The 14,409-nt window shown below is 33.6% G+C and overlaps 1 protein-coding gene across 1 annotated transcript in view; it reads left to right on the top strand.

Annotated features, from left to right (window-relative positions):
• LOC136852412 (uncharacterized) overlaps positions 1 to 14,409 on the top strand; it is a 336,382-nt gene that overhangs the window by 114,474 nt on the left and 207,499 nt on the right.

The following is a 14,409-nucleotide window of genomic DNA, read 5'->3' on the forward strand; positions in this document are numbered from 1 at the left end:
ACCAGAAACTCCAATAACTGGAATACTGACAGCTTAATGGTATCTGTTACATATTAGGACAAATGTATTATTAAGTTGTTTGTTCAGTGTAACCTAAAATTAAAAATATCTGAAATGTTTCCTTTAGTGTTGCAACATTTGCAGTTAAATTTTTTTTTTCCATTTACCCTAATGTTCTTCGGAAGGACTTTCAACGTAATGGCAAAAGTCTACATGTAATGTGGTCTTTACCACCATATTGAAGGAATAAATAATAATGATGATGACTCTTGGTACTTCTCAACGTGGATAAAGTGAAATCTGTCACTGGTTAACTTTTTATTTATTTAATGAGAATAATCTGCACGAAAAACAGCTGCATTTATTGATAATCTAAATTCCCAGGAGCACTCTTCCAAAAGGTACGAGGGTTTAGAGGTGAATGTTAATACTGCTTTCTTGAGGTTCTTCTTGCGCAGGTGGAGTTGGATCTATGCTGTTAATCCTGCTGTCCTCTCGATGTTGTAGTGAATCTGTCCACAGGAGCTTTTAGTTCACAGTATGATATTCCTACGGACTACCTTCTGTAAGTTTACCATCATAATTTGTTTTATACATGACAGCATCCTCGTTGGGTGGTTTGAAGCTCAGCTGAACTCCAACAGAAAAAAAAGATAACTTTTACAGTGTTTGTTGTTGATAGAAACATCATTTTATCTAAATTGATAAATATTTCCATTCAGGATCTTGTCGGCAACTGCTAAGGACAGAAACACCCCACTGTTGATTTGGTCATGATTAGATAATTATTATTACAAGCCAAGTTGCAACCATATTTGGACTTTTCAATGCTACAAGTCTAAATGTCACAAAGAACAAAGCAGAAACCAGTATGGAAGAAGAAATTGAGGAATGGTGAACATGTAAAAAAAAAAAAAAAAAAAATGTTTATTTAAAGTATAAGCAGATTCACCTTCATAATTAGGAAGACCATTTAGAATTTCATTATATGGTCCCCACTCCCTGCAGCAGCATAAGTGCTGGCTTCCCTAAAACCTGTAACAGTTAGCCATGATTTGCCATGGGATGATAACACTTGGAGGTACAGATAACAGGGTATGTTTGAAGTAAAGTTTCTGTCCAGCAATTTAAGATGAAGGCCAACCTAATGAACTTGTCCCAAACAGGTTGATAATATTTAAGACTTGATAAGTAATGGCTTTTCATTGTTTTTGTTTCCAAAATTTTTTAAGACTCAATGATAGCCTATAAATTTTTTCTGATTAAAGAAGACATTAGGTCTTGCTGCAGGCAAAAAGAGAGTTTACTGTCAAGAATAACAAATTTCCTGCTGGTTCCTTTGAAATACAGTTACAAAAATATTCATATTTTGTCTGTTGAAATACTATTAATGTTTTATTAATATTTACTAAAGAAGATGAAATATATTAATTCTGGAAAAGATGGGAATTGAGTTTGAAAGATAAGTTCCAAAGAAAATGGTGTTCATTAGAAAGAAGAGAATAAAGGAAAATACAGATAGAAGAGATCTCATAATATCAAAAATAAAAACCAGATATAAACAGATAAAAATGTACTAGCCAGTTATCCCTTTAGTTTGGATCAAAAGTTTTCATTGCATCTTTTTGATCTTTGAAGTTTCCAGCAGGTACATAACTCAAATACTGTAAAATATCTAATGGTTTGGGAATAAAGGACCATTGTCCATTTAGTTTGATATTCTCAAAGACATGAAATAAATCTGAATATGTGAAAATCTTATAAAAAACTACTTATGCAAAATTTATTATCAGCCCACCATCTGTTGATGGTCGAAGTTATAGTGAAAAAATGTTGGGAAACAGATTGCTCCTTCACGTGGGAACCACTCTGTCTAGAAAAGAGGTAACTACTGTTTAGTGAATCATTTATTCCACACATTGCATTTTCAGTATTTTTTGTTTGACGTTAAATTCTAAACAAGTAGTAAAAACAGGTTGCATTGATTTAACCACAGGTAAATATAAGTCATGTATATATCACTGACAAATATAAGGCCTTATGCAAACGATACCTAACATCCTTGAGGCTGTGATTAATCATTTTAAGATGTGTGAAAACAATGCAAGAGTCCATCAAAATCACATTATGAACAGTTTCAGGTTCAGACTCATTCAGCCATTGCCCAATCCTAACATGAAGGGGAGGATGGGGAGAAAAGATTTGTGTCAGAAAGTAATCATTTTGAAAGTTAAATATTTTACTGAAAAATGTCTGATAGATAAAATACAATTTATTGCTGCAAATCCTCTTATCAATAGCTAACAGAAGGGTACAATGTTACATCCTAATTAGAATGGAGACCTTAACCAGAAATAGTTGTTCATCAATACTGAACCATTCAGTTTTTTAGCCAGTGAGGATGACCAGGAGACACTGGTACAAAAAATAACGGCGATGGATAAGGACTTGATTCACCCAGAGACACTTCAACAATCTTTAGGCAACTGTTATTCTCCTACAAGTAATCTGAATAGCAGTTACCCTGTATAAGCCTACCGGTTATGGCAAGTTGCTTGAAAAACATTGTTCTTTCTCTACAGCTATTCATGTTCTGCGTCCTAATCAGTCCTCTGTTTCTAAATACTAAAGTTGTTTACTTAAATCTACTGACAGTTTTCTTATATTTCATCATGATTTCTTTATTTTAAAATTTCCAGTTTGCTTGGAAAGAATTTTTTCAGTAGATATTCACCATTTCTCATGAAAGTGGTTTTTTTTATTTTGTTTTTTTTCAGGTTTCCTCATGCTCTGCCAGGACTAACATGATCCTACTCTCCTATTGATGTACACCAAAAGGTTCAAAGGAGCTTGTAACCCTTCTGGATTATGGTTTGAATCTCGGCGGCTTGGTCTTCCTGTGATGTTCTGGATTGTCCATGGACACTTAGGTGAATCTGAGATCTTACCTAAGGGGTAACTGTAAGTAAAATCTTTTAAATTGTATTATCTGTCTCCTCCTCCTCCTTTTATAAACAAGAACATCAATGTCAAATTAGAGCATCATCAGGCTTCACATTCTGTATTTGAGCAGAACGTGAGATGTCTCAGAGGAATATTGTTGGTGCCTGACCGTTAACGATCCAGATCTGCAATGAGAATGGTAGCCAATTTAATGGGTCCATCAGAGTTCCTCTTATTTTTGCAATTTTTCTGAATTTTGGCTTTCCCCTGAAACATTCAGGAGCTTTGTATTTCTGTCCATTTTGCTATCTGGTCCTCATTCTTAAAACAATTATTGTAGTGCCACACCTTTTATTATGGGTTTGGCTGGAGATGTCCTTTGTTTTGATATTCCTTGCCAGACCACTTGTTCTGATAAAACGTTGTTGTGTGAAGATGTATCCTATTTTCATTTTTATCCATCCCAGTAGTACAGGGCTCCAGCTTGAATATGACCTGCATATTGAGTATAGTTCAAATGTTCCAGGAACAAAGGTGAGTGTTCAGGATGAATTTGGGATCTCCATGCATCCTTTCTGCTCTCAGTTTGTCTCTCAGGGAAGACCAAAAAGTATTTTGCAAACTTGAGACAAAATATCCTGCAATATTCTCACGATATGTCAAATTTTTATCTTTCTTCTCTCCTCTTTGAAGAAAACAGGTCACCATAGCTCATGAAAAGCTTTTAGTCAATATGGTGTACTTGATGAAATTTGCTCTAACAATGTCAATTTTGTCATTTTCATTATCTTATACTCACAAAAACAGCAGACTCAACTTGCCATTCGTTGCAAGGAAAATATAGTTAGATGCTCACAGTCAAAATCTGACTTATTATTGCCATAAGTGTCCAAAATCTTAGCCCACCAAGCCACAAAGGAAATTGCTCCTTTTAAAATTAATGCAAAGATAATCCTCATCAATTAATCCCATTATATGCAGAAAACGATGTCCAACAAACAGGAACCCCAAGTCTGGTGCTTGCTATGCAGTGGAGATATTCAGTGTTGTAAATTTATTTGTACATAATATTAACTTTCTAACTTGATAAAAATCACTGCTATAAGGGTTATGAATAACTATACTCCGTTTTCTTTAGTGAGCCCAATAGGATTCTTAGCATTTTTTTATATACTTTGATTAATTTTACTTAGCATTTAAAATTTGATTATTTTTTACCAATAATATTAGGTTCATTTAATAAATATAAAGATGACTGTTCTTTCAAATTAGTAAAGAAATTAATTTATGGAGTGATTAAAACCATTGACCTGAAAAGCCTTTTGGAATTAGGCTAATGAGAAAATTAATAATTTTAACCAAGACCAGAAGATGAGAGAGACAAGGCCTGTTGGATATGGCGTGTGACGTCGACCCTGGTAGTCGAGGTTAGCGATTCTTTTTCTCTCGAGCTTCCATTCTGTACGTCATTTGAGTCTGGTTTTCTCTGTGGTTCTTTTGTTTTATATTTTAGTTGGACTGTAAAACTTCATGGCATAATGAAGTAGCATGAGGAAGATATATCTTGTATGTTTTATTGCACGAAGTCACTGTGATAAGTAGGTAAACGCAACACTAAGTTCACTGCAACAAGTGTTTGACTTTTGCCTCTGGATGACATAACTAGCGCTGAATAATAATCCCTCAGATTCCAGTGCTTGGCATCAAGCCTCAATTTCATTTGCCATTCCATTCCACATTAGGGTAACTTTTGACTGCAATATAAAGTCTGCAATTCAGTTTTTACTGGAACCAGGCTACACCATGTCGGGAGTGCAAACAAACTTACAGTGAGGTTTGTACTGAGGATGAACATAAGCTAGGCCTGTGCAAGCAAGGTAACATGTCTGTGGCCTGTACAAGTATAGCTACTACCAGGTACAGATTAAGAATTCTGTAGCCAGAAAAAGTGATTTAGGTAGGTGTTGTGAGCAGCAAGGTAAAGCGCAATGTAAAGAAAGACTGGGTTCTGGGAATTGAATTTTAGTAGGAATTCATATAAACTAGACTTAACAGAACTCCCAATGATAGCCTATGTCTTAAAACTCCCAGTGTATCCTATGTTAAAGGGTAAAAGTTCGTTTCCGGTTGAACACCAATTCCACATGACAAACATTTTTTTTCGACTTTTCTTGCTGTGTTCAATCGTCCCATTCAAGATTTCAGGTGAAATCATTCGTCCTGAAAGTTTCCCAACCTTCACATCTCAAGTACAGAGAAACTTGATGGTGTAAGAAAAGCACAGAAAACAAATTAATTCTGGCTGAAAGCTAGAATGGAAGCTTGAAAATACCAAGAAGACATCAAAAAATGTTTGCCATGTATAGATCAGAATAGGCAGTGTATGCTTACGTAACTCACAGAACATCCATTAGCCGGTAAATTTACAAGCTGCCAATAAAAAATAACACCATGTGACGTAGGGGTGTTGACTGGTTACATTTTACTGTGTTAGTAATATGGAAGGAAAAGGGGGGGTTTTGTCTTACCTTGTAACTTGTAATTTGATGAGCTCTTTTCAAAACTAGGTTACAATTTCATAGAATGTACATTATGTTTTGAGAGCCACTCACATGTTAATAAAATAACTTTCTATGAAGGAAAAATGAATTCTTTGTTATTTTTGATTTTTGGAGAGAAACACTGCTATTACAGCACCACAATTTTTTACCTGTTTAAAGTACAGAGCTTGGAACACTGGACAAGTAACAGAACTTGGAAGAACTCCATGACTTTGTAAAAAAGATACTGCTTTGTCATATTGTTAGAAAAATTTCCTGATGCACTAATGATACTTTTAAATTTAATTACATTTTTAAAAAAGATACTGCTTCGTCATATATAATAAAAATTTCCTGATACACTAATACTGAGTAAATTCACACCCATTACATGCGACATCCATTGAGGGAATGATAAGGTTACAAACATTTTGCCACATATCAGTTTGATCTATAGGTGAAATTTGAAATAATCAACAGAAAATTAGTAGGCTAATGAAATAAATTACTTGTTTTCATTGGTTCTGAAGTAAGATCTGAATGAAAACCGGTTTATTATTGGGTGATTTCAATTGTATTAAAAAGGGGCGTACTTACAAGAAATAAACGTTTCAACTTGGTTCATCTGATAAAGCTGTGCCAATAATTTCATACTTAAGTCGACAGAACACCCACGCAAGTGATGTTTGCCTCACATGAAAACAATGTGACATAATGAAAGATAATCCCATCTATTGGTGAAATGGTCATACTAGTCTGGCATGTGCATGGCTAACCCACATTGACTTATGTACAAATGCATAACATGGGAGCTATTAAAGTTTTGGGTAAGATGAAGTTGAAACTTATAAAAAATCCTAAAGAAGTCTCAATTATTTACATAAATTTTATTTTTATTGTGATAATCATTAGTTTGCAAGAATTCTGTTTATTGAATAAGGTTTTTCTTAATTTTTTTGTGAAGATTCAAAAGAAATAATAAAAATTAAGAAGTAGGGATGTTCGGTAAATTGAACATTAATTGTTAAAGAACTCCCAGTTTAGTCTATTTCAAACAACATCCCAATGTAGCCTATGTCACAGAACTCACGTGTAGCCTATGTCAAAAAACTCCTATTGCAGGATTTTGTAAGAGCTTTGGAAATGCCAGCAAGATATGTGAAGTTATAGGTTCATCACAAGTGGATGTCAGGTATAGTGATCAAGAATTTGCAAGTTACCATTGTCAGAGGTTGGGACCAACCTTGTGGAATAGTTTGGTTAAGGTGAATAAAAATTAGACTGGTCTGTATTCTGGGTTACAGGTACAAAACAGAAGGGATGTCGATAACTAACCTATGTTTTAAATGATATATACATTTCAAACCTTAAATGTCATTAAAAGACCATCTTTCCTCTTTCAAGGTAACAGTTGATTTGTACAGATTTATGAAATAGCATACTGTACAACACAATACCCTACCTATAGTGAGGCTGACTGAAGTACTGTACATGCGTTTGTTCATGTTTCTAAAGTACGTCATTTAGAGATTTAAAGATTCCTACAGAGGTTCATGATATGAATATCATTGAGTAGATATTGAATAACTTGCAGAGAGCTGACATTGCTGAGTGTATTTCTAAAACCTGCAATAGCATTGCGGTTATAAGATTAGTGATTTCACTTTTTGGCAATAATTTTAGATGATCAGTCGCTTTTTGCCTGTGCTGAAACCATCAGCAAGAGAATTTGAACAATCACAGTTAATGACTGAATAAATTTGATTATTCATCAAGCTGGTAATATTGTTTCTTTGTTTTGTAATTGTTCCCCTCAAAGTTATAGACTCTTAGAGATAAAAAAAAAAAATTCTATATTAAAGGTAATCTAAAATCAGGAGGTGTGTATCAAAAGTTTTTATCCCAGCGTCAGAACAAAATGACTCTCATTTTCTGATGTACATTAAGAATAAATGTAAATCAAAAGAATACCCAATGACAAAACAGTGGAAATTAATGGTGGATGAAATTCACTTGCAGCCATATTTTGATTATAAAGTTCGGAATTTCAGTACACTTGTTGAGATGTAGGCTACCAGGAATAATTCATCTTGAGCCAGAAAGATAAACAAATGAAACAATGAAGTTTCCTTTGATGGAAATCATATTTTAGAAAATAAATTCATTTATGCACCATTCATCTCTGAAAAAACTTCATGAGATAGAAGATGGTTTACTCTTGAAACAATATTATAAACTTCATAAAGCATTCTCCTCACCCACCTTTGAGAAACAAAGTGTTCATTTAACTTTTACAATGGTATCTCATTCAAGCTTTACTTACTCCAAAAAATCAAAGTTTTTCCTTTATATTCCAAGTTGAAGATCAAATGTATCTTATGAACTATTTAGCCAGTCAACAAAATTTGATGGACAATAATGAATGTAAACTCCCCATATTGGACAGAAGGTCAAAGGTTAAATAATAAATTTAACTCAATAAGTAATGAAGGTCACTGTATACCAAAAAAGCAAAATTAATAGTATTGGTTCTAACGTTTCATTGAATATTGTTTTGAAAATAACTTTATTGTAGCTAACAAAAGTTGAATAAAAGGGAAAGTTAAAGCTTCATTCATTCAAATAATAGTATATGATTGTATGTAAAAATAATCCAGAATAAAAATGACAGATAAACTAATGTATTTTTTAGAGAACTGACATGCCAGCAAATAATAGCTGTATTTAAAAGACAATAATTGCTTCATTTATTTGTTTACATTCATAGGTTAAGCCAATGCTTCAAAAATCTTTAATTTGACGTTAATTTCTTGAAGAAACATTTTCAATGCAGTGATAAACATGAAAATCCTTAGTAAACTATATTGTAACTAAAAATAAATTGTTTTAGTTCAGTATTTTATATTAATCTTTTAACCTGTGTTTCTAAAGTTAATGTTATTTGGTGTACACAAATTACCCCAGAAAAAATTGTAAATTAACTAAAACCATAACTGAAGTTTCAAGCTGCAAATTGTCTATTTTGGTGACGTTTTATTTTCATTTTCTTTGTCTGGGAACGTAGCCAGTGCTATTTGACTAAGAATAACTATTCTTTTTCACCATACATGAACAGGCCTTGTTTGTGGTCTGGGGACTCTTGCCCAAGTAAGTCGTCCATTGGATTTCATTTAAGGCCTCCAGATTCATCTGTTTTAACGTTGATTAAAAGTTTGTCCTAACACTAGTGTTACAAAATCTTGATAACATGAGTTATAACCTTTGGTTGCTTTGTCCCCTTTGCCATTATGTTTACCCATCCAACCCCCTTGTTGACATGGAGTAACCACTGAATCTCTTAGCCTCGTAAAATAAGTCTAATCCTTGCCAGGATGAGGAGAGCATTTAGTCAGCTCAGTGGTTTTGTAAAAGTTCTGTAATAAGAACATTATAGTAAACTATCCTTCAGCAAATCCTTATTTAGCATCCTAAATGTTTAATTGGCCTTAATGGTTCCCTATTTTCTTTTATTTAGCATGTCTTACTTTTATAGTAGCATTACTTTTTAACAACGATACAAATTTATTACAGGAGTAAAACTAGAATATACACTGGGTTTTATTAACCACATAGATAGGATTTGTTTAGTACAGGGCTAAATTAAGAATAGTGTGTTCAAACTTTAGGTTAACTGAAAAACAAGGTCGATATACGATTCCTAGGCCAGGTCACCATTGTCTCGGGCAAACCTTCGAGTTGAAGTCGTCGAATTTATATAGGCAGTTCCGTCAAAAAAAATTATACAGTACTTGTTTTAAAGCCGTAATAAAGTTTTTCCTTTCTTTATTTCAGGGCGTTTTACATAGGCAGGCTGTTATAACCTATTGGCGCTTTATGAGGCTTAGTGACATCTATTTGTCATCTGAACCACCATCTGGGATGTACACTCGGCAAGGAAAGTGAGGATACAGTTTTTTAAATCTTCGGACATACATTGCTCAATAATGAGACATCTGGCAACTTTAGAAGGGGGAGGAGCTTCAGTCTTGATTGTGTTTGTTTTTTTGCTGACCTCCTAATCCTATAACTTTCAATCATATTCTACGGTTCTGAAATCATTGATACTTAAATGCAGTAGTAAGCTTTACAGTATTCGTTCAAGTTGTAATTTGCAGCGACAGTTCTGAGCAAAATAAACATTTTTCGACGTAACCTACCAAGTTAACCTTACACAAATGAATTTATGACACCACAATGAACGGAATGCTTGCATAATCGGAAACGTGATCTTCCATAATGAAATCGAGTTAAATTTGAGCAATGTCCAACGAAAAACTTGGGGAACAATAAAGGAACGAATGCAATGTTATGATGATGATGAGAGAGAGAGAGAGAGAGGGAGGGAGGGAGAGAGAGAGAGCTGCTGTTGTGTAAGCCTCTAGGCCTATATGTAGAGCTACTCATTTCATTATATTTTTCTTTTAGAGGTTGAGCGATACTATATTTGTATAGTATGTTTTATCAATGGAGAGAGAGAGTTGCTGTTGTGTAAGTTTAGGCCTATATGTAGAGCTACTCATTTCATTATTTTTTCCTTTTAGTGATTGAGCGATACTATATTTGTATAATATGTTTTAGCAATGAAGAGAGAGAGAGAGAGAGAGAGAGAGAGAACGTCAAGAAACATCCAGTTACTTGCGTTTTCCCAAGAAACCAAGATCTGGCGATACTCCGCACATCATAGAGAACGCTCTTGCGGATTTAAATAGATTTGGTCAACCTACCATAGCTGTCACATCATTTACTGCCATTAATTCCAGCTGACCTTTAAACACCGTGAAATACAAATATGAATGTGTAAAAATTAAAGAAATTATCATTACCTTGTATGATGATGCAATAATAAGCCTGTTCATAACGGAAAACGAGCAAATATTGCTGTTCTGATAAACAGTTCTATACCGAGATATCCATACACTATCTTTTAGATCTCTATGAATGAAGTCATCTGAGAAATTCTGATTACTTCGGACATCCATGGTGTTTTTTAAGTATCTAAACGTTTTTGTTTTGCAGATTTAACATATATGATATAATTTGCATTGTATTTTCATATTCTAGAGTAAATTTACCGAGGTTATGTGTTTTCTGTAAGAAAAAAATTAAAATTCAATGAATGAAATCTAATGAAAACTGTATCTTCACTTTTCTTGCCGATTGTACATAATTACATGGTCGTGATAGAATAATAGCCCAAATTAGACCTGCCTGCATATTTGCCATTAGATTTCTTACTTAATCTGTCTTAACTTTACTTTAACGTGGTCGAAACCAACTTTAATTCCTTGGCCTAACTGAACTTGCCTGGAATTCTTATGGCCTTGGTTTAATTTACTCATAAGTCCCTTTTAGTTTAATTGAACTTAATCAAAATTTACTCTTGCCCGAATTTAATTACTTAGATTTACAAAGCAATCTATTAATCCTTTGGACTCTCTGGCACAAGTCTAAAAGCACGTTAAGTGCACGGAAAAATTTTGCTTAACAGACCGTACTTTACTGTTTACCTCATTTATCTGAGAATGTTCAGCGGAAGAATTACCCTTCTAATTTATAGTGTACATTCCTCTCAATCTTCCCACTGAATGATACAAATTTCCCACACTCGGCATCAATTTTTTTTTATTTGTGGTCATCTCTCTTTCTGGGTTTATGTGTTTCCCCAGATGTATTTTTCTATACCTTTTGGTCATCATTTTTATTTTCATATCTCTTTTCTAGTTCGTGTGTTTATGGTTGGTTGGTCAGCTGTCTCCTGTTGCTGTAACTTTATTTGGATGTTCCATGAAAAATGATAAGGACTTACTGTGTAGACTAAGGAAGTTTGATTTTAATTATAGACTCAAATTAATCAGCTTTGACATCAAATCTTTGTTTTATTGACTGTTAAGTAGCCAATCTAGCCCAGTTTTGGTACGTTATCACTGTGATTAAGACAAAGTTACTCCACCCCACAGTGTGCATGATTTTCCGGGTATCAGATGTGTAATAAATAAAAGGAGCTCCCCTGCGTTATCCGTTGCCAACCAGAGTCAAGTAAGTATCCCCAGGACATTCGTAGATATATATATATATATATATATATATATATATATATATATATATATATATATATATATATATATATATACATACATACATACATATATATAATATACATACATACATATATATAATATACATATATATATATATATATATATATATATATATATATATATATATATATGTATATATATTATTCATTTTTCCTTTGGATTCCTGGAATCCACTAGCATGGGGTCGTCCTGAAGAGTGAGGAGAGTGTCTGTAGATTGTTTTGAATTTTGACAAAAGGGCACTTATGGGGCGTGGGGGACAAAGGGGCAGGTGCTTGAGCACCCACAGCACCCATCCTTTGCACTTACCTGTTATTTTGTATCCAAAAGCTGGAAATTCAATTCAAGAAAGAGAGTTGAAAGTTTGGGGAAGAAAACCAGTAAAAAATACCTCCCCCATAATAAACTTACTTGAAGATAATGACAGAGGAGTAAGTCATAAGGGACAATAGGATATTCTTGTGAGGAATCACTTTGTTGCAGACGACTCAACATCCGTTTATGAAAAAAGCAAACAATTTCCATCTCTGATGAACGGTAATAGGGCTTTGAAAACTGGGTTTCGAGACATTGCCAAAAGTGAGATATATACAGGGTGCGGCATAAGTAACGCCCTTTGTTTAAGTGGAACAAAGTTAAAGCCTTTTTTATTAATCTTTATTTTTTCGAACATGAATGTATTGCCACAGGTTAATAGATTAATGTAATATATTGACAAAATTAATATAATGCTTATTTGGTTTAATAATGCGGCACAAATAACGCCCTTTTTAATTTTATATCTTATAATGCATATTTTCTTTATTTTCTTTAATTACTTTTGCTAAATCTTCATTTTTTCAGATATTTTATACAACCATGAGATTAACAAAGGAACAGAGAGTAAAAGCAATTCAATTGTACTATCAAAACAATAAAAATGGTGCTGAAACCGCAAGATTGTTATCAGCTGAATTTAACATCCCAAGGGTGCAAAGCCGAAATATCATTTGTATTGAACATTATTAAACCGAATAAGCATTATATTAATTTTGTTAATATACTGTATTAATCTATTAACCTGTGGCAATACATTCATGTTCGAAAAAATAAAGGATAATCAAAAAGGCTTTAATTTTGTTCCACTTAAACAAAGGGCGTTACTTATGCCGCACCCTGTATATAGCTTATAATACCGACTCTGTTAAGTCCGGATGGACACTAATGGTCTTGGAAATAAATAAACGAGTGTTTTTCTTTGTACTGTATGTGATTTATGAGCTGTTTAGACTAACAATTATGTAGAAACTACAAATGTATAATAAAACGATAAATTCACCCAACAAATTTTCGTACACCGATATCGGAAGACTGACACTGTCCATTAGCATGAAGTGGTTAACGGAATCTGTTCATAAGATTTGCCGCCACAGTTGCCAAATTCGTCTGGACCGAATAATATTTGCAATGCATTGTAGTTTACTGGAATTTTACGTAACTTTGATTGTTATTCATTCAAGTAAGCCACGCCTGGGGATAGTTCCGTCAGTGCATGTTAAGCTTCTTTGCAGCGTGCCTTTGACCCTTAGCTGCAACCCCTTTTGTTCCCTTTACTGTACCTCCTTTCATATTCTCTTTCTTCCATCTTAATTTCCACCTCTCCTAACAATTCATTCATAGCGCAACTGCAAGATTTTCCTCCTGTTACACCTTTCAAACCTTTTACTGTCAATTTCCCTTTCAGCGCTGAATGACCTCATAGGTTCCAGTGCTTGGTATTTGCCCTGAATTCTATATTTTGTTCAATTCAATCTGCTTGATTTCAGGTATGCTTTAGTGTAATTAATCTAATTCATTTAATAAGATTTCATAATAAAATGTTACGGGGAAAACGTATGTGATGAAGTGAAGATACTATCAAACATTTATGCCTTGCTTAAAAATGAAATTATTACACTCTGAAATTCAAAGCAGAATGAATTTGCTCCTTGCTAGATTTCTTACACTTCAGGGTGCGTCAGTTAAATAGATAAATGAGAGAGAGAGAAGCACACTTCACCGCAGAAATTTTGCAGAAAATATTAGAGTTAGTGAGGAAAAACTGCTGACATGAATTTCTTCAGAACTAAACTTCATTGTGAAAAAAACTTCTAGCATGTCACAGAAAATATTTAGTATTAAAGGAAGAGAAAAGTTTATAAGACCTTTTTTTGAGCAGGAACGAAAATAATGTTCCTAAAAAAAAATTTCCCTAATTAAGAGTTCATATAAGATACGGACACAAAATGTTATAAAGTACACCTGTGTTGAAAGAGAAACGTTGTCTAATTAAGTCTAAAGGAATCACAGTTTATATGTGGAGGGGTTAGCAATCATACCGTGGGGGGAAAGCATATGGCAAAAAAAAAAGTTGCTAGAAATTATTGGAACTGCAAATTTAATAAGAAATTAATCCTGTGAAACTAAATTTATAATTAGAAAAAACAGAATTCCTTCCAAAAACATCGGTAAACCAAAAAACAACTTAGTAGGATTTCAAGTTATATCCAATAAAACTTACGTCATGAAAACAAAATAAACCAACCAGTTCTCTAGAGAAATAATATAAATATTGCACAAATTGCCCATGAAATATCTACGTTAAAAAGGTTAAAAAAGAAAACAAAATTGACCACAAGAGAAGAAAGTGTGGAAGCCGTACTCCCAGAATGCGCAGAGAACGACAAGTAATTTCCAGCGGCCGTTGATGCCCGATAGTTCAAGCAGCTTTTCAAAAGTTACTGGCTCTCCACTCGTGTAATTTACCTTTA

This window comes from Macrobrachium rosenbergii, chromosome 3 (genome assembly GCF_040412425.1).
Source record: "Macrobrachium rosenbergii isolate ZJJX-2024 chromosome 3, ASM4041242v1, whole genome shotgun sequence".
Lineage (NCBI taxonomy): Eukaryota > Metazoa > Arthropoda > Malacostraca > Decapoda > Palaemonidae > Macrobrachium > Macrobrachium rosenbergii.